This window comes from Hylobates moloch, unplaced genomic scaffold, assembly GCF_009828535.3.
Source record: "Hylobates moloch isolate HMO894 unplaced genomic scaffold, HMol_V3 SCAFFOLD_20, whole genome shotgun sequence".
NCBI classification, from domain to species: Eukaryota; Metazoa; Chordata; class Mammalia; order Primates; family Hylobatidae; genus Hylobates; species Hylobates moloch.
In genome coordinates this window covers 52,381,017-52,400,900 of record NW_026652295.1, presented here as the reverse complement: position 1 = coordinate 52,400,900, position 19,884 = coordinate 52,381,017, and the positions used below count along the sequence as shown (strand labels likewise).

At 38.3% G+C, this 19,884-nt stretch overlaps 1 pseudogene; it reads right to left on the bottom strand.

The window, feature by feature from the left end:
- Positions 1–237: 237 nt before the first annotated feature.
- On the bottom strand, positions 238–786 carry LOC116460224 (GTPase KRas-like; annotated as a pseudogene).
- Between the last annotated feature and the right edge of the window lie 19,098 nt (positions 787–19,884).

Sequence of the window (19,884 nt, the reverse complement as noted above, 5' to 3'; positions counted from 1 at the left end):
GTTTCTTTTTCACAGGCATTGCTAGTTCGAAAACCAAAACTCTGGTAGTACTGGCACTTAGAGGAAAAAAAAGTTTTCACTGTCATTTTAAAATAAGCATTCAAGGTAAAAGCTAACAGTTTGCATGGAGCAGGAAAAAAATTAGGTAATGCTAAAACAATGCTAATAATTTAGTATAATGTATAAAAATTACCACTTTTACTTAAGTATGCCTTAATAAAAAAGTACAAATTGTATTTACATAATCACATACTTTGTCTTTGACTTCTTTTTCTTCTTCTTACTATCTTTGCTCATCTTTTCTTTATTTCTCAAACTAATGTATAGAAGGCATCATTAACACCCTGTCTTTGCTGATGTTTCAATAAAAGGAATTCCCTAACTCCTTGCTAAGTCCTGAGCTTTTTGTGTCTACTGTTCTAGAAGGCAAATCACATTTATTTCCTACTAGGACCATAGGCACATCTTCAGAGTCCTTAAATCTTTTAATTTGTTCTCTATAATTGTGCATATCTTCAAATGATTTAATATTATTTATGGCAAATACACCAAGAAAGCCCCCCCAGTCCTCATGTACTGGTCCCTCATTGCATTGTACTCTTCTTGACCTGCTGTGCCAAGAATATCCAAGAGACAGGTTTCTCCATCAATTACTACTTGCTTCCTGTAGGAATTCTTTATTGTTGGAGCATATTCGTCCACAAAATGATTCTGAATTAGCTGTATCGTCAAGACACTCTTGCTTACGTCGTCAGCTCCAACTACTGCAAGCTGATATTCAGTCATTTTCAGCAGGCCTGGGAGCCGCTGAGCCTCTGGCCCTGCCGCCGCCGCCTTCAGTGCCTGCGCCACACTAGCTCCCAGTCCGAAATGGCGGGGGCCGGGAGTACTGGCCGAGCTTCATCTAAACCAGTATTTGTCTTATATACTTTACGTGAATATGCTTATTCTCAAGGTAAGGCAGCCAAAGCTCATTCCATTCCTTAGGAATTTATGATGCAGGATAATGTCAAGCACTAAAGATTCATTTTATTTCAAAGAACCAGCAAATTTCAGTAGATCTTAATGTTACACGACGCACTAAATAGTAGACCATGCTTCTCCCTGGAGTCATTGTTCTCTAAATTGCAATGTAGTACCTAAAAAGCATCTGCAAATAAGAATGACATTGTAAATCTTATTGGAAGTGTTAGGTCGGTTTTGTCATAATGCATTCTTCATCATCTGTCAGGTTGTTGGCATGTGAAAGGTCTCCAGAGGATAAAGAATATTCTGCTAGAAATAGTCTCCTCCGGTTTTCTCTTCAAATAATAACTTGGGTCAAAATCATCCTTACTAGGTCACTGTTAAACAATATGTCGATATGCTTGACATGTTACTGTGCATTACATCAAATCAAATTTTGATCATGCTTTATAAAATTCCTGACATGTCTAATGCTATTGTATTCTCGTAGTGAGTATTCAAATATGGCAATAAATAATGTCCAGGACCTATTTCTAATAATTTTAGTTTGCTTTAAATCTTTATCTGCTAAAAATTTTTCTCTAGATCTTGAAATTACTCCACAATTTACTAGTGACTATGATAAGTTACTTAGATACCTCATCTTATTTATTTGTTTGTTTGTTTATTTATTTATTTTTTGAGACGGAATCTCACTCTGTCGCCCAGGCTGGAGTGCAGTGGCACGACCTTGGCTCATGGCAACATTCGCCTCTCGGGTTCAAGCAATTCTCCTGCCTCAGCCTTCCAAGTAGCTGGAATTACAGGAGCCCCCTACCACGTCCGGCTAATTTTTGTATTTTTAGTAGAGGCAGTTAGCCAGGCTGGTCTCAAACTCCTGATGTCAAATGTTCCACCCACCTTGGCCTCCCAAATTGCTGTGATTACAGGCATGAGCCACCATGCCCGGCTAACAGCTTCCTCATCTTTAAAATGAGATACAGTAGTACTTGTATTATAGAGTTGTTCTAAGGATTAATCTAGTAAGTGTCAGGGTTTATGACAGTATTATTGAAATATGAGGTCAAAATAAATTTGTTTCCCTGAATAGGATGAAATGCTCCTTTAAGGGGAATCATTTAAATTTCTTACATACTTCTATTTGCACATTGTAGCAAAATACATGCATGTTAAGCTACCAGCATAACTTAATTCATGAATGCATTTATATACATGAGGATCTTCATGGCCCCAGGAATACATTAAACTTTTCTGATACAATTTTTCTTTACTTAGAGTTTGTTTTCTTCTTCATATATTGCTTTTCATTTGTTTACACTGTACTTTCATCTATATAATATGCATTAAAAATGTAAAGATGTTTGCTTTTTCATGTAATCAAGTTCAACAAAGTTTTTATTATATGAAAAATTAATAGGTAAGCACTCAAACATTGATGAATAAAGATACTAAACAACAGTAGCTATAGGCAGATCACCCACCCGCTACCCTCTGTTTCCAAACAGAAATAATCAACCCTTCCTCTAATTTCATGTTCTTTCTCTCAGTGGTGGAGTGTTCTAGATTGTATTAGTCTAGCTTGTTATTTTGATTTCCATCTGGAACTGGATCAGTCCTTACTGAAGCCCAGATAGATGACATTATAGAAATAAATTGTATTAGTCTGACATAATTGTTCTCTATGCAATCTTTACACTTATGGGGGAAAAGGTTAGTTTTCATTAGTGTACTAATCCAAGGCTTGCTCTCTTCCTCTATTGTAAAAAGCAGTAAATTGATACACTGTGTTAGTGATAGCTGTCATATGACTTACTGTAAATTATGTAGCTCTTAAACTGCCCGCATTTTCTCTTTGGAGAGCCCTTATTAAATGAAAGCACCATGCTGCTGCAACTACAGTGAGGTTTCAAAGAGCCAAATCTCATCACATTGCTTGTATCCTTTAAATCCTTCAATGTTTTTCTGCTCCTTAAAGTCAAATACACAGACTTCCCTGATCTAGCATGTGCCTGCCTACCCAGCCTCATCCCCCCTACCCCTGCCATTCATTCTAAACTCCATCTGGGTCGGGTGCTTAAATATTCTGGAATATGTCACATTCTTTCTGCATGTTCCTGGTATCTCTCTTTTTACCCCCCTTGTCTTTCTGTAAATAACATAAATACCACTCTGCTAATCCTCCTAAATAAGAAAACTTTATTGATCTTTCTGGTCACAGAACATATTTTTATTGTAATATTTTTGTCATTGTTTACTTCATGTCTCTTTCTGCCACTGTTGTTTGGCTCCTAAAGATAGGGCTTAAGATCTTTGTCAGAGCTATTCAAATTGGCAAGTTATTTTTCTCTGTAAATTGCTTCAAAGAAAAATAAGCATTTTAAAAATTTTAAAAGAAAATAAAGACACTTATGATTTTTTATATTTTTAATAAGACAAGGATAATAATGGGAAAATGTGAGAAAACATTAAATTAAAATCGTGTGTAAGTTTAGTTGGGTAAGTAACATTTATTGAGCACCTTCAATGTCTCAGGCATTTTACTGGGTTCTTTTTATTTGCTAACTAATACAAGAGTTGTAAAGAACTTAGAAAATAATGATCAAAGCTTGATTGTAAGATAAAAGAAAAAAACAGTTCTAGTTATTGATGTCTCAAATGGGAAAATTTGTAGCCATGTCATCTTTATATGCACCAGATATTCAAATAAACATAGAAAGAAACAGATTAACATGTAACTCCAGTTGATTAGTTTCAAGGACATAGGCCTAACAGTTGAGGACCGTTTATTGATCTGGATAGAGAAACAGTAGCAATTACCTCAGTGTATATAAATTATGGGTTCCTAGATTATAATGAATTAACATGTACTCTGGTTGGGCTGTTATTGAACAAATTTAGTTCGAATGAGTTACATTTTTACTCCTTTTTATAAGATAGCATTATGGATCATGTACTAAAAATCAGTAATCAGTTTTGGGTTTGTATCTTTTTGTATGAACATAAGGAAGATATAAACAGTAAATTCTGGAGTACAGTACAGATATTATTGTCTTACAATGGGGTTATGTCTTGGTAAACCCATTGAAAGTTAAAAAATATCTTTGTTGAGGAGAGGCCAAGATAGCGAATTAGAAGCAGCTGCAGTCCACGGCACTCACAGAGAGGAATGAGAGGAGGTGGAGCTATGTGTTTAACATTTTATATATATGGACAATATATGTGTGCATATGTACAAATATACATTTGTAGACAATATGTATAAAAGCCATGTGACAAGTTCAGGAAACTTAAAGAGAGCTGGTATGGCTAGAGTGCAGAGAAAAGGGATAGAATATTGCAAAATGAGGCTGGACATGGTGGCTCAGGCCTGTAATCCCAGCACTTTGGGAAGCCAAGGCGGGCAGATCACGAGGTCAGGAGTTTGAAACCAGCCTGATAAACATGGTGAAACCCCGTCTCTACTAAAAATACAAAAATTAACTGGGCATGGTGGATTGCGTCTGTAATCCCAGCTCCTCAGGAGGCTGAGGCAGGAGAATTGCTTGAACCTCGGAAGTGGAGGTTCCAGTGATCCAAGATCGTGCCACTGCACTCCAGCCTGGGTGACAGAGTGAGACTCTGTCTAAGAAAAAAAAAAAAAAAAAATTGCAAGATTAGGTTGGAGAATTAGGACCTTCTATGCCAAGTCAATTTTTTTTTTTTTTTTAATCCTAGAAGCAATGAGAGATTTCTGAAGAGTTTCAGTGAAGATGACATCATATTTGTCTTTTTAAAGATCACTCTGATTGTAGTATGTACAATGGGTTGGGGGAAGGCAGAATGAATGAGAAAAAAATAGTTAAACGGCTACTACAATGGTCCAGGTAAGACTTGGCTGTGTTTTGGACTTTGATGGCAGTGAAAATTTTAAAAATAATAATGAGTGGATTAAAGAGATGCTTAAGGAGAAAAATAATAGGTCTTGGTTATGGGATGGTTATGAGTTTTGTGAAAAAGAGATACTTTGAAGATGCTTAGTTATCTTAGATGTAACTCCATGGATCCTGGTGCCACTTAATGAGATGATAAATGCTGGAAATTAATAAATAATTTTCATAAATTAACGAATAATAGGTATATAAACTTGTAAGCTTTATCTGATATACACATAACCTTATGTCGTAACTCTTTCAGACTTCAGTTTCATGACCAAGACCAGGACAGACCTGGCTGGAGAAGTGCATACCATGGATTTACTGTTGGGCACATTGAATTTGATGTGATTTTGATAGTGAAAATGTAGACTAGGTGATTTTTCTAGATTACAGTGGTAGTCAATAGTGCTATTATACCTTATGCTTGTTTCATATTGCCTGGGAGAAAGAGTATAGGGAAGTAGTAATAAAGAAAGGAGTATGATTAAAGGTTGAAGAACTAAGACATTTTATGGCTGAAATAGAGAATAAATTTCCACAGGAGATGCAAGAAGTAGAAAATTTTCACTGTGCCAAATGCAGTAGATTGGTCAGATGAGATTAAGAGAAAGGTAACTGCTATCAAAAATTTATAATACATCACGGATAGAGCTCAACTATCTTTATTAAAAGAGGACAAATTTTTGGATAATGGGTATAATCTCTAACCCCATCAAGAAAAGTCCGATTCTTGCAATTATAATCAGAATATAAATACTGGCTCTCCAGGGAAATTAAATGGGTCATAGAGACCTAATGGAATGTTAAACTCTTTCCTCATGCCTACAACCACCGTTAAAGGTAGGTACTGACTGTTGTTAGAAGGGCATACGATTAGTGAATTCAAGTAACAGGCAATATTTGGGAATGATGTAAATAGTTATTATCTTTAGATATATACTTATAGTGCCATGCATTAATAAGTGTCTGAAAATACAGATATAAGAGTCAGCTCTTAAAAAAAAATGAGCAGAGAAGACCTGAGTTGGGCAGTGGTAGAAAAGCCCACCAGCCAATGGGCTGGTGTTGAGATAAGGACCTCATTTTGGTGTTCAAGCTGTTGAGTACTCAATTATCCTTAAAATGCATTTCTTCCTTGGTTTGAACAGCAACATTCTTACCTATGTTCTTTTTAGCATTTGTTTCTCTTAAGCCTCAGAACTTTCTACCACTCTCTGTCAGATATTCCCATCAATATTTTACAGACACTTAAAACTCAATATGTCTACCCCAAAACTATGTACATTTATTATGCATCCAAAAATAAATGAATAAATTTTAAAAACTATGGCTAAATGGTATGTGATACAATCAACTTGTTGAAATGTCTGGTGAGGGGATGTCTGTGGCAACCTTCCCAAAGAATTATAGTGAATATTCCAAGTCTAATTTGTCTTCAGATGACTTTTAGGAGATATGAGTAACAGAAGAAGGCGAGGCAGAAGGAGGAGAAAAAGCAGAAGGACAGAGGAGAGCAGAATGAGAATTATGTGAAACAGCACCATTAAATGCCTAATAAATAATGTAATAATATTGCTATTAAAGCCAAAAAAGCCTTCAGTATGTCAAACTTAAACTAAACATACTGTTTTACTCTAAGTGGCACACACAATTTATTGAATTTATAGGGGAATACTATCCTCTCAGTGAATGTCTGCCCCAGCATTCTTAACTGGCACACATCACAGTTTGGCTCCACTAAACAAAAAAACCTGTCATAATTATGAAAACTGGTTTTGTACAAAAACTAGCATGAATGTAATGGGAGAATGGCTGTTTGAAATTCATTAAGAGAGTATGTGAATTCTGACCCTCTTCATTTTTTTCAGCCTGAAACTATAATCAACTTCCCTAACTTCTTGGTATCTCTCTTCCTCATTTGTGATACCATTTTTTACTTTTTACTTCCTTGTATTACTGTGATCCTTTTTACTTTACACCTCCTTGTATTACTTCCATGATTTCTTACCAGCTACTATTCTCTATTCTTTTCCAAAACTTTGAATGCTCTTTTTGGTTGCAGACCCAGCCTATAGTATCTGTGGAGCCTGATAAGAAGCCTCCGTACCTGTGGGAAAGTAGCCTGTAGGTTTTCACAGGTCAAAGTGTTCATGAGTATCAGGGCTTTTGATCTCTTATTATTGGACATATAAAGGAAATTTTGGAGAAATTTTATTCTGGGTCACCAGATTTAAAGTATTGTTCCATTGGCATTAACAAATCTATAGATACCCTGTTTAAAGCCATGTTACTAAAAATAAAACTAGGATTTCACGAGAACAAAATATTTCATATTCTTTATTTTCTCAAAGAAGTGTCTAAGAAGAACAAGCCCAGTAGCCTATTAAATAAGAAAAGCAATAGAGGTTTTATTGTCTTATAATGCATGGGTATTTTCTTACTATTTTACTGAATTTTTGTTGATCTAATAAATTCTCTTTTTGTTTTTGGAAAACTAAGATGATATGATTGCTTTAATTCTGAATAATGGAAAGAAAATACAAGAGAAAGGGAAATAACTAGGATAAACTAGGCAAACCTTAGATCCTGGGCAACCACACACTGGAGGAAGAGCTGTGTCCCTCTCAGGTGCATGTTTTGAAACAAAGTGGAACAACAAAGACAGACCCTAATTTCTCCACAGCAACACTAGATTGGTACCAATGTACTTGTTTTTAGAAGCGTGGACTAAAGGGAAACCCCTGTGTTCTTTCAGACGAAAACCTTCTTGTTCAGATCTCCTGGGCTTTTTGGTACTTTTATTAATTACAACAAAACTAACCTGTTCCCTACGAATTCTGAAGCTCCAAGAAACTCTTGTAATTGTTGAGTAAGGGCAGACTAGACATATGGAATTCAAGTTAACTGTAGTCGATGGTAACAATTAGCACATCTTATGGATCAGTAGGCGCTCCACTTGACCCCATAATGACTAGTGAAAAAGAATGACTACCAAGTTAGAAAACTGACTGTCATCTTACATATTTTCCTTTGCCTCAATAACTGCATCATTCCATTCACATCCCAATCCAACCTAAACCATCCCCAATTAGTGAACACTACATCTATGATGTCATCAGAATAGATTGGCTTTATATTGCAAGTGTAAGTTTGGTGTTCATTCTTTCCTTTTTATACACACTGATACTTTTTAGGTTCTCATCATTTTTCACCTGAAATATCTTAAAGCCCTCATAAATCTTCTCTATTCACCTTATATTGTCCTTATATAATCCATTTGTCATACTGCTTTGTCAGATTGATCTTTCTAAACTATGAATTTGATCAGTCACTCCTCTTCTTAAAAACTTGCAATGGTGGGGCAGAGCACAGGGGCTGATGCTTACATAAATAATTACATAATTCCAGCATTTTGGGAGGCTGAGGCTAGAGGATCACTTGAGCCCAGGAGTTCAAGACCAGCCTGAGCAACATGATGAAACCCCATTTCTACCAAAAAAAGAAAAAAAAAAAAAAAAAAAAAAACCCAGGCTTGGTATAGTCCCAGCTACTTGGGAGGCTGAGGTAGGAGGATTGCTTGAGCCTGGGAAGTCAAGGCTGCAGTGAGCTGTGATCAAGACACAGCACTCCAGCCTGGGCAACAGAGCAAAACCATGTCTAAAACAAAAACAAATAAACAAACTTGTAATGGCTTCGCAATGCTTACAAAATAAAATCTCAACTTCATTTCATGGCCTATTCTTTATGATGTTGCAAGCCATGTTCTCCGAAGTCACCTTTCATTATGCCCTTTCTTCTTCTCACCCCATAAAAAAATTATTTTTAGTGAGCCAAATATATTACATGATTTTATACAGTTACAGCCTACCTGTTTCCTCTCTGTGATTATCTTTGCCTTTACCTCTTCTTTGCTAGTTTATCTGGCAAGTTCATGCTCATCATTTTAGATAAAACTCAAAATATTCCATTCTCAGTGAAGCATATGAGACCCTCAAAGTTATCTATTTTCTCCTCTCTGCCACCATGGAACATTGCACATGTTATTAAATACGATAATTATTTAAACATGATTTCTATATTTTAATTCAGAATTTGCTAAGGAAATCTGGACACACAGCACAAGCAAATCTGGCACATAATTGGCACTTAATAAGCTATTCTGCCATCATTTCCGACTCAATAAATCCAAACCAGAATTCTTCAGCTTCCACCTAATGTTCTCCAATCTTCTGTTCCTGTCAAAGGTGTTATTTTTCTTGCCATCTAGGGTTAAAATATTAGAATCTGCTCTGACTCAGCCTTCTCCTTAATTCAGCATTGTCCAACCAGGAAATATGCTCACTCTAGTAAAAGAACGCAGAGACTTCAAGGTTTCTCTCTCCAAGGAGAGTCTTCTAATGGTATCCCCAAGGATCTCTGAGTTGTACTTCCCCTTGCTTCAGTTACTAGAGGCAACAAAATTCTTACTACAGACAGGCACATACTGTTTTCCTTTTAACACTGTGGCCTAATCATTAGCATACATTCTCCTTCTGATTTCATGTAGGACAGGTAAAATAGATTAGAAACTTTAAAAGCTTTAACTAGCTGCTAACTTTTTTAAAAGGATAAACTTGGTAATTAGAAAACATATAAACATAGCAAGACTTTCACAGCACGTATTTCTGATGCTTCTCAACAAATTTGTTCCTTAGAGTTGTTGGTTTTGTCATATTTTTAAATTCAGTCTTGAAACAGCCATATCAGTATTCAAAGTACAGATAACTTGGTAGGCAACCTGTGTGTGTGAGTTACTTGCTTCCTGAGTTCCAGTCTGCCTCTATGTGGGCACCATCTTATCATCCAAGCTCTAAGAGCTGTTATTGGTAATTTTGACCAAGAAGACTTTTTCTACAGGGCTTTTAGTTCTTATTGTGCCCACTCCATTTCTTATCAGAGAGATCCCTTTCTTCCAGGTAATACAAATGGTAAGTGTACTGCACATGAGGTCCCACTACTCTTCATACATCACTTCTCTTACATTCCATTGATCTAAACTTGTCACAGGGTCTCACACTGTTACAAGAGAGACAAGGTATCTAGTCTTCCTATGTGCTCAGGAGAGAGAGAGAGAAGAATTAAATGTGAGTGTGCACTAATAATTTCCCCAGTAGACTGCTTTGGTTTAGTAGGATTTAAAATAGAGCTTCAGAAACCAACTATTTTTCTAATTATGTTTCGTGAGGAAAATGCACTTTAAGTCCCAAACAACTGACTGAAATTCTTATAACTCAGACTTTTGGGGATAAGATGTTGAGGGCATTGGTTTGTTCGGTAAGATTGTAAGTCTTTTAAAGACAAGGACTTTTCTTGCACTCCCATTATATATTTAGAAAACTTTCAATTAAACATGAGATGCTTCATTACTAATTCATTAAATAAATCAACAAAGTCTGATTAAATAACTTTCTGATCAGATCTGTATGTGAGAAGAATTTCCTGCTTTTTAAACATACTTTCTTTATAAAACTCTCTATTTGCAAATAATTACATAAAGATTTAGCAGTAATGTAGTGATCTATTAAATTGTCAACCCATTGAATTACTATTCAATGGAATTAGATGTTTGATGGCCAGACACGGTGGTTCACGCCTGTAATCCCAGCACTTTGGGAGGCCAAGACAAGTGGATCACTTGATGTCAGGAGTTTGAGACCAGCCTGGCCAACATGGTGAAACCCTGTCTCTACCAAAAATACAAAAATTAGCCAGGAGTGGTTGTGGGTGCCTGCAATCTCAGCTACTTGGGAGGCTGAGGCAAGAGAATCGATGAACATGAATGCAAGGGGTGGAGGCTGCAGTGAGCCGAGATCAGGCTACTGCACTCTATCTAGCCTGGGTGACAGAACAAGACCCTGTCTCAAAAAAAAAAAAAAAAAAAAAAGATGTTGTTTTAATACATTTGACTGATAGTGTGATTCTATTATTTTAATAATTTTTGTTACATGTGTATGTCCAATAATTGAATCCTCCCAGGAGCATGGTTTTAAATTCATATTATTATGATTAGATACCGGTAACTCAATCATGAAACAGTACAGAGCCAACCCTGCCATGTTGCTGCCTAAGACAAAAAGAGAAATCATTATTATTCATCATACCATTATCAACATTTAGATATTTTGATCATACTGGAATTTTTTGCATTAATTTGGATTCTTTAAAATATTGCATTGAACATTTTTTTTGATTACTGTGTTTTGGAACCTCCTTAGATTTTGCACCAGAAATGAAGATCTCTTTCCCGTCACTCTAGTCCCAGCCTTATAGCCATGCCTAACTTCCAGTGTGGGGAAGCATTATTGTGCCTAGTAGACTAGAGAAAGAAAAATGAGGAAAGTACTAATGACTAATATATCCAGTTAAAGTAATAAGTTATAATACAGAATTGTTTGTTGAAGGAAAAATGATATAACTCAAAGGATCATTTTATTCATCAAGTAATAGAATATTCCTCATCAAAAAATGAAAAATTTGATTTAATTCTATAGAGATATGATTTATAGTCCCATCAATAATAAACCCTTTCTCTTTTCCTCTAGAAGCCTTATTTGATTATTTTACTCCAAAAAATCTATATTTGAAAGTCATGGAGTCAGACAGTTTTTTCAAACAATTGAGGTGTAGTCATTGCATTGCCATTACCTAAAAACTCCTGGTGGATTTTTAATGTTAGTACTTCTTGGATTTGACTTCTTCAGGTACTCTAAAATGTTTACTTTAACTCAGTTTGTTTTGTATTTTTATCACTTTTTGTTATTCCTAGCTTGCAATGATTTTTCTCTAGCAAAAACCAACAGTTAAATAATAGAAATAAAATTTTTAAAGTATCTGAATTTTAAGAAACACAAAATCATCTAAATAATCCTCATTCAATTTCCTCCAGGATTCTATATTAAAATGCTGTAGAAAAATTCTATTCCATAATATGCATGTAGTTTATTTTTTCTAAATAAATGTTTTGAGTATGTAGTAGTACATTATTTTAAACAATATTGGTTCTAATATTTGTGTTTGGTTAGCCAAAAAATAAAATAAAATCTAAAAAGGAAATAGAGAAAAAATGCTAACCGATATCGCACCTGCATATTTCATCAGTATTATCAATGTGGCTATTCGACATGATACTTTATAGTCTGGTCTAGCTTTAATACCAGAAAAGAAAAAAAAAACCTTTCAAATAAAAGCCAGATTTATCCCTGTAGAGAGTACTAATTCTCAGAGCACATTTCTCTGTTTAATCTTTCTTTTCTTATAACTGTGGTTCATATGTCTCTGTGTTTGGCTTATTGCTTTATCACTACCTTTACATCAGTAATAACAGTTCTTACTAAAGGGCTAGAAAATCTTAACTTCATCATAACATTCATTTATTCTCTTGGCTTCTGACTCCAAAGTAGAAACACAAATGTTCAACCATAACTGTGTGGCCTCTTCTACTTGCTAGGAAGCTCCAAGGGAGATCATATTAAGGGAGATTTGTTTATTTTTTGAACACTTTGAAATTACATGTTGTGGCAGGCAAAAGCCTGCAGTCAGTTACTCAAGCAACACTCACCCAAAGCAATTTTATTACAACCCAAATATTTATTATTTCTTGCATAGAACATCTACTGAGTGATGTTATGAATAAAATTACGTCCTGAGACAATTCAGAAAATATGTAAGGGACCTCCTTTTAAAAAAAATTACCATATGGGAGCAAGAGGGTGGAATAGAAAGCTTCACTGATTGTCCCCAACCCCATCCCCTGCAAGGACACCAAGTTAACAACTATCTACATAGACAAAACACCTTCATAAGAACCAAAAATCAGGTGAGTACTCATAGTGCCTGGTTTGCACTTCATATTGCTGAAAGAGGCACTGAAGAGATAGAGAAAACAGTCCTGAATCACTGACATCACCCCTCCCCCACCCCCTGAAGCACAGGCTGGTGCAGAGTCTCTGGGCACTGGAGGAGGGAGAACACAGCAACTGTGAGGCATCTAATTCACTGCTGTCCTGTTAGAGCACAAAAGAAAACTGGATCGAACTCAGCTGAAGCCCAGCCATGGAAGAAGTATTTCAACCAGCCCTAGCTAGATGGGAATCACTAATCCAGCAGTCCAAAGTTGAGTGATTGCAAACCTCACCGCTGAGGACTACAGCACTCTGTGTCTCCAAGTAAACTTCAAGGGCAGTCAAGGCCATGAGGATTGCATCTCTTGAGTCCTAGTGCTAAACTAGGCCCAGGGACAGTGGACTGGGCTGGCACATGACATATTCAAACACCAACTGGGGCACCCAAAGGAGTGCTGGCATCACCCCTCCCTTAACCCCAGGCTGCACAGCTCAGGGCTTCAAAAGTGACCTCTTCCTTCCACTTGAGATGAGGAGAGGAAAGAGTGAGGAGGACTTGCATCTAGGACACCAGCTCAGCCATAGCAGGTTAGGTCACTGATCAGAGTTGTGAGGTCCCTGTTAAGACCCCATTCCAGATCCAGTCCCTCATTCCAGATGCTCCCAGATGACTTTTCTAGACACACCCTGGGACAGAAGGGAACCTGCTACTTTGAAGGAAACAACCCAATCCTGGCAGGATTCATCACGTGCTAACTGAAGAGTCCTTGGGTCCCGAACAAATGGCAGCAATACTCAGGTACTAATCAAGTGCCTTGGGTGAGCCTCTGAGATATACTGACCTCAGGTGAGACTCAGCACATTACTAGCTATGTTGTCCATGAGGCAAAACTTCTGCTTGAGAAAAGCAGAGCGAAAAGTAAAGGGGAGTCTGCCTTGTACCAGAGCAGCCACAGTGGGGCAAAGCACCAAGCAGTCTCTTGGGTCCCCAATTCCAGGACTTGACTCATGGATGGCACTTCTGGACCTGCGCTGGGCCAGAAGGGAGTCCACTGCCCTGAAGGGTGTGTCCCAGGCCAGGCAGCATTCATGACAAGCTGATTTAAGAGACCTTGGGCCTTAAGGAAACATTGAAGTTAGTCTGAAAGTATTCCTTGTGGCCTGGAGTGGTGGTGGCTATGGGTGAGTCTCCTCTGCCTTTGGAAAGGAGAGGAAAGAGTGGGAAGGATTACATCTTGTGGTGTGAGTGCCAGATCTGCTGCAATACAATAGAATACCAGGTAGACTTCTAAGGTATTTAACTCTAGCCCCTGACTCCTGGAAGGCACTCTGGACTCATACCTGGCCTGGGGAAACTCACTATCCTGAAGGGAAGAAGACAGGCCTAGCTGGCTTTGCCACTTGCTGATTGTAGAGCCCCAGGGCCTTGAGGAATCGTAAGCAGTATTCGGGAGCAGTTACAGTAGGCCTTGGGCAAGACCCAGAGCTGTGCTGGCTCCAGGTCTAACCTAGTGCAGTCATAGTGGTGGTGGCCACAGGGGAGCTTGTGTGAATCCACTTCCAGCTTTAGGTGGCTCAAAACGGAGAGAGAGACTCTGTATGTCTGGGAGAAAGTAAGGGAAGAGAATCAGAGTTTCTGCCTGGCAATCTCGAGAATTCTACCAGATCTTGTCCAAAACCATGAAGGTGGTCTACCAGATCTTGTCTAAAACCATTAAGATTCTTGAAGACTCTCTATAGAGAGTTTGCCAGAACCATACCTTTACTGGGCTTGGAGTGCCCCATAAAGCAGATACAGCTTAGATCACAACACACAAGTCCTTTCAAATATCTGGAAAGCCTTCCCAAGAAGGACAGCTACAAATAAGTCCAAACAGTGAAGACTACAGTAAAAATCTAGTTCAATGCCCTGACACTGAAGAACATTTACTAGCATCAGCACCATCCAGGAAAACATGAACTCACCAAATAGTTAAACTAAATAAGGTGCAGGGACCAGTCCTGGAGAAGCAGAGATGTGTGACCTTTCAGACAGTGAATTCAAAATAGCTGTGTTGAGGAAACCCAAAGAAATCTAAGATAACACTTAAGGAATTCAGAATCCTATCAGATGAATTTAATAAAGAGATTAAAATAATTAAAAAGAATCAAGCAGAAATTATGGAGCTGAAAAATGCAATTGGCATACTGAAGAATGAATCAAAGTCTTTTAATACAGAATTGATCAAGCAGAAGAAAGAAATCAGTGAGCTTGGAGAGAGGAAAGCCGACCAAACTCAGCCAATACCTGCCCATGGAAGAAACATTTAAACCAGCACTCATCAGAGGGGAATCACCAATCCAGTGGTAATTTGAAAATACACAGTCAGAAGAGACAAAAGAAAAAAGAATAAAAAACAATGAAGCATACCTACAGGATCCAGAAAATAGCCTCAAAAGGGCAAATCTAAGAGTGATTGGCCTTAAAAAGGAGGTAGAGAAAGAGATAAGGGTAGAAAGTTTATTCAAATGGATAATGACAGAACTTCCCAAACCTAGAGAAAGATATCAATATCTATGTCCAAGAAAGTTATAGAACACCAAGCAGATTTAACCCAAAGAAGACTACCTCAAGTCATTTAATAATCAAACTCCCAAAGGTCTAGGATAAAGAAATTATCCTAAAAGCAGCAAGAGAAAAAACAAAAAACAAAATAATACAATGGCATTCCAGTATGTCTGGCAGCAGACTTTTTAGTGGAAACCTTACAGGCCGGGAGAGAGTGGCATGACATATTTGAAGTGCTGGAGTAAAAAGACTTTTAACCTAGAATAGTATATCCCACAAAAATATCCTTCAAACACGAAACAGAAATAAAGACTTTCCCATACAAACAAAAGCTGAGGGATTTTAACAACACTAGACCTGTCCTACCAGAAATGCTAAAGGTAGTACTTTAATTAGAAAGAAAAGGACATTGATGAGTTTTGTAATGAAGGCAATAAACACTGGTTATAGTAAGTACACAAACACAAAATGTTTTAAAACTGCAATTTTGGTGTGTAAACTACTCTTATCCAAAGTAGAAAGACTAAATGATGAACCAATCAAATATAATAACTACAACTTCAGAAGAAAATGTCACTGCAATAAGATACACATAGAAATAACAAAAAATTTAAAAGGGGGACAAAATTAAGGCACAGAGTTTTTATTAGTTTTCTTTTTGCTTGTTTGTTTATGCAAATAGCATTAAGTTGTTATCAGGTTAAAATAATGGGTTATAAAATAGTATTTGCAAGCCTTATGGTAATCTCAAAACAAAAAGAAATATGATGGACAAACAAAAAATAAAAAGGAAGAAACAAAATCATATCACCAGAGAAAATCACCCTCACTAGAGGAAGACAGAAAGGTGAGAAAGAAGGAAGAGAAGACCAAAAAACCAACAAACAAATAACAAAATGGTAGGAGTAAGTACTTAGTTATCAATATCACCATTAAATGTAAATAGACTAAATTCTCTAATCAACAGACATAGAGTGACTGAATAGATTAAAAAAAAAATAAGACCCATAGCTCTGTTGCCAACAAAACAACAGATCCATCAACAGATGTATCCATCAACAGATGAATGAATAAAGAAAATGTGATACACATACAAAATGGAGTACTATTCAGCCATAAAAGAAGAATGAGATCCAGACATTTGCCACAACATGGATGGAACTGGAGATCATTAAGTGAAATAAGCCAGACCCAGAAAGACAAACATTGCATGTCCTCACTTATTTGTGGGATCTAAAAATCAAAATAGCACAACAGGGTGACTATAATAAATAATAACTTAATTGTACATTTTAAAATAATTTAAAGAGTGTAATTGGGTTGTTTGTAATTCAAAGGATAAATGACTGAGGGGATGGATACCCCATTCTCTATGATGTGCTTATTTCACATTGTATACCTGTATCAAAACATCTAATGTACCCTGTAAGTATATATACCTACTAGGTACCACGAAAATTAAAAAAGGAATTGCTAACAGATCTTTGGAGAGAAGGCACTGAGAGTAGGTGGAAGAAAGACAAGGAAGCTGGACTGAAAGGGGAGGAAGCTGGAAACACTGCACAAGGCTACAGCACACGGGGACTCACTCCTGGTTCCAAATGACTCTAGAATGGGTGAGTTGAACTGGCAAAGAGCAATCTGCCCTCACCATGAGCCTCTGGAATCCTGGCAGGCGGAGACCCCTGGACCACCACAGACACTTGAATTGGCAGGGATGGCAGCTTAGAGAAGTGTTAGGGGTAGCGCACCAGTTGGTATGGAGCCCAGGGGGTTTGGTGTGGGAGCATCTTCAGCAAAGCAGGGCCATCAAGTCTTCCTCTGCTTGACTTGATCCCATAGGAGGCTCTAGCCCTAGAGGAATTGTCATGCCTGAACTCAGTAGGGTGAGCTTGCCCATCAGATGAGGCCAGTCCAACCTGAGTACCTCTGGTCATTCCCAGGACCCCATGCTAGTTGTGCCTGCCTGCAAGGCAGCCTTGGGTGCCCTGGGTCCCCATATCATACATTCTGCACTGGTGGAACATGCCTGACTGGCTGGAGAACTACAGTGGGGCAGGCCCCATGGCCACAGAGCAGGCCTCCTGCTCCCTCCTACCACTGCGGCTTCCCTAGGGCCTATGAGCACCCTCCACATTGCTTTGCCAGTGTGTGTGTCCACAGGCAGATTTTGCCTTCTCTGCCCCACCAATGCACGTGTGTGCATTGACCCTGCCCTGCCACTGCTGCTGTTGCCGAGTGCACTCTGCCCACACATCCTGTCCCCCAGCCCCACCGTCCCTGCCCGACCACCATTGCTGTGGGAGCCTTGGCAGGCACAGAGCCAGCCAGCCTGGGCAGTAGTGAAACTAGGCAGAGAGAACAGCGGACCCTTCCCTGCCGTGAATGTGATGCACAGAGAGTGCACACAGAGCTGCACCCATCAGTACCCCACCTCCATGTTAATACCACTAACAGTGCAACCGCACACACAGTCACCAGCAGCCTCCCACCCCCACATGTGCTGTGCTGCCTCCATCACTGTTGTGAATGCCCACACAGAGGTGGGCACCCCAGCACCCACTAGCATGCTGCCACAGCTGATCAGTGTGCTCCCTCTTGTGCTGCCACTGACACTGCTGCTGATACATACAAAGGAGGACACATCGCATAGCCACCACACTAGGTTTGGCTGGCACCACCCATCAGAGTGTAGTGACCAGCAGTCCAGGAGCACCTCAGCATCCTCTGAGCAGTGGATTTCAAGCCTCGAGGAGCAAGAGAACAAAAATGGAAACCAATGTAAGTCCCCCAGATTTAGAGCATGCAGTCCAGGAATTGAGGGCTGAGCACTGGCCCCCTAAAATCTTCCAGAAACAAAGCCAGTTGACTCAACCCACCTTATGCAACAATCAAAACCTCAAGGTAATCAAAAAGGATAAAAGAAAAAAAAATCCAAAGGTCAGCAACTTCAAAAATTGAAGAAATATCAGCCCACAAAGATAAGAAAGAGCCTATGCAAGAGCCATGACAACTCAAAAGCCAGAGTGCCTTCTTTTCTCCAAGCAATCACATCATCTCTCCAGCAAGAGTTCTGAACCAGTCTAAGATGCCTGAAATGACAGAAAAAGAATTCAGAATATGGATAGGAACAAAGATCATTGAGCTACAGGAGCACATTGAAACCCAATCTAAGGAAGCTAAGAATCATGATAAAACAATGCCAGCGCTCACAGACAAAATAGCCAGTATAGAAAAGAACATAACCAACCTGATAGAGGTGAAAAACACAATACTAGAATTTCATAATGCAATTACAAATATTAATAGCAGAATAGAACAAACTGAAGAAAGACTCTCAGAAACTGAAGACTGGCTTTCTGAAATAAGTCAGTCAGACAAGAATAGAGAAAAAAAAAAGAATAAAAAGCAACAAACAAAACCACTGATAAATATGGAATTATGTAAAGAAACCAAATCTATGACTCAGTGGCGTCCCTAAAAGAGGTGAGGTGAGTGTAAGCAAATTGGAAAACGTATTTCAGGATATCATCCATGATAACCTCCACAACCTAGAAAGAAAGGTCAACATTCAAATTCAGGAAATTCAGAGAGCCCCACTAAGACACTTCACAAGAAAATCATCCCAAAGACACATAATTTTTAGTTCTCCAAGGTCAAACTGAAAGTAAAAGTATTAGAGGCAGCTAGAGAGAGAGGTCAGGTCACCTACAAAGGGAAGCTCATCAGACTAACAGCAGAAACCCTGTAAGCCAGAAAAAAATGGGTGCCTATATTAGACATTCTTAAAAAAAAAAAAAAGAAAAAAGAAATTTTAAGGCTGGGCATAATGGCTCATGCCTGTAATCCTAGCAGTTTGGGAGGAGGAGGTGGGCGGATCACCTGAGGTCAGGAGTTCAAGACCAGCCTGGCCAACATGGAGAAACCCTGTCTCTACTAAAAATACAAAAATTAGCTGGGTGTGGTGGCACGTGCCTATAATCTCAACTACTTGGGAGGCTGAGGCAGGAGAATCGCTTGAACCCAGGAGGCAGAGGTTGCAGTGAGCTGAGATTGCACCATTGCACTCCAGCCTGGGTAATAGAGCAAGACTCTGTCTCAAAAAAAAAAAAAAAAAAAAAAAAAGATTTTAACCAAGAATTTTATATTTAGCCAAATCAAGCTTCATAAGCAAAGGAGAAATAAGATACCTTTCAGAGAAGCAAATGCTGAGGGAATTTGATACCACCAGAGTTGCCTTACAAGAGTTCCTGAAGGAAACACTAAATATGGAGAGGGAAGATCAATACCAGTCACTACAAAAACACACTGAAGTACACAGATCAGTGATACTATAAAGCAACCACAGAAACAAGTCTGCAAAATAACCAGCTAACATCATGAAGACAGGATCAAATTCACACATATTAATATTAATTTTGAATGTAAATTGGCTAAATGCCCAAATTAAAAGGCACAGAGTAGAAAGCTGGCTAAAGAACCAAGACCCATTGGTATGCTGTCTTCAGAAGACTCATCTCACATGCAATGACACCCATAGACTCAAAAGGATGGGGAAAAATCCACCAAGCAAATG